This window comes from Lathyrus oleraceus, chromosome 3 (assembly GCF_024323335.1).
Source record: "Lathyrus oleraceus cultivar Zhongwan6 chromosome 3, CAAS_Psat_ZW6_1.0, whole genome shotgun sequence".
Taxonomy (NCBI): Eukaryota; Viridiplantae; Streptophyta; class Magnoliopsida; order Fabales; family Fabaceae; genus Lathyrus; species Lathyrus oleraceus.
Window position 1 is genome coordinate 118068061 of NC_066581.1, and position 1737 is coordinate 118069797.

At 40.1% G+C, this 1737-nt stretch overlaps 1 non-coding gene across 1 annotated transcript; it reads left to right on the forward strand.

The window, feature by feature from the left end:
* The first annotated feature begins 653 nt into the window (after positions 1–653).
* LOC127134072 (small nucleolar RNA R71) lies at positions 654–760 on the forward strand. The gene has a single exon (XR_007807847.1). It is a non-coding gene; the product is annotated as a small nucleolar RNA R71 (small nucleolar RNA).
* Positions 761–1737: the final 977 nt, after the last annotated feature.

The window sequence follows — 1737 nt, forward strand, 5'->3', positions numbered from 1 at the left end:
TTTGTAAACATCATTTTATACTAAATACATATGCACACAAAAAAGGGCTCCCTATGAGTACCTAGGACACTTTGGGTACTAACACCCCCCCTCTGTGTAACCAACCCCCTTACCTGTAATCTCTGACATTTTATTAGTTTTGATTTGAAAACTTCTTACTTTTTGGGTTTTGTTTTTTACTTTTCCCCTTTTCCCTTGGAAACAATAAAAGCGTGGTGGCGACTCTTGTTATTTGATCTCTAGCTTATCCATAGCTTGATGATCATGAATTTACCGCCTCAGGTTCCTATCAAGAGTTGACATTCTGGGGCAGTATGCCCTGGAACTCTGCATATCTCGCAGTTTGGTGCTACGGCAACCACGATGGATGTGGGTGTTATGGTCAAGTTGTCTATCTTTTGAGTAAGAGCATCTACCTTGGCGTTGACGTGGTCAAGACTGCTAAGTTCGTACATACCGCCTTTCGTTGGAGGTTTCTCTACGGAGGTTTTTTTCTTCCCCACTGGTAATGATTATGTGACATACTTTCGATAAGTTGATAGGCCTCAGTTTAGGGTTTAATCATCAGTGTGTCACTTGCGGCGGTGTCTATTATCAATCTTGTGTTGTACAAGAGACCGTTGTAAAAGGTATGGATGATCAACCATTCTTATAGACCGTGATGTGGACAAAGACTCATCATGTCTTTGTATCTCTCCCAAGATTCAAAAAGTGATTCATTATCTTTTTCTTTAAACCCGTTTATTTGGGCTCTTAGCATAGCCGTCTTACTAGGTGGAAAATATCGTGCTAAGAAAACTTTCTTCAACTCATTCCACGTAGTGAAAAAGTTGGATGGTAGAGACTGAAGCCAAGCTCTATCTCTATCTCTCAATGAGAATGAGAAAAGACGTAGTCTTATAGCTTCGGGACTGACACCATTTGTTTTCACTGTGTCTGCATATTGTAAAACCATTGACAAATGTAGGTCCGGGTCCTCCATGGGACTACCTGAAAATTGGTTTTGCTGTACAACTGGCAACAACGAATGTTTTAGCTCAAAATTATTGGCCTTGATGGTAAGGGCGGCGATGATGTTATGTGTTTCATCCTACGAAGGGATTGCATAGTACTTAAGAGGACGGTTTTGCGGTCATTCGGCCATCTCTAGTCGAATAACTGGTTCAGGAATAGGGATATTAGGATCAGGAAGATTTAGCTTAATACGATATTCTCGTATCAAGTCTCGTATCTGGCGTTCTAATCTTAGATAACGCTCAGGTTCTTCGAACGGTAGCTTTAATTTCTCGCCTTAAGAGTGATTACTTGGGATACACTCGATAAATTAGAAAGGGAAATAGAATTGTTTGCCTTAGTCTATACTGGGCAACACTGGAGTTACGATATCGACTAAATTAGTCCCCGACAACAGCGCCAAAAACTTGATCGCGACTTAGTAAGTCTATGGGAATCGTGACTGCAAGTGCACAGTCGGGTAGCCTAGTTTTAAATATTACCGAACCCACAAGGACTAACAATCGAACGTATCGTTATCTAAAGTTACTATGTAAATCTAAGGTTGATGATCGTTCTAAGATTGGAGGGATGAAGAGAAATAACTATAACTTAAACAGAATATTAATAAAGATATTTGATAAAGGGATATCGGTATATAACTGTAAGACGCCAATTTTGACCCTAAGATCCCTCATGCAATTTCATCATAAGCATTAGCATTGGGATCATACCTTGGCATCC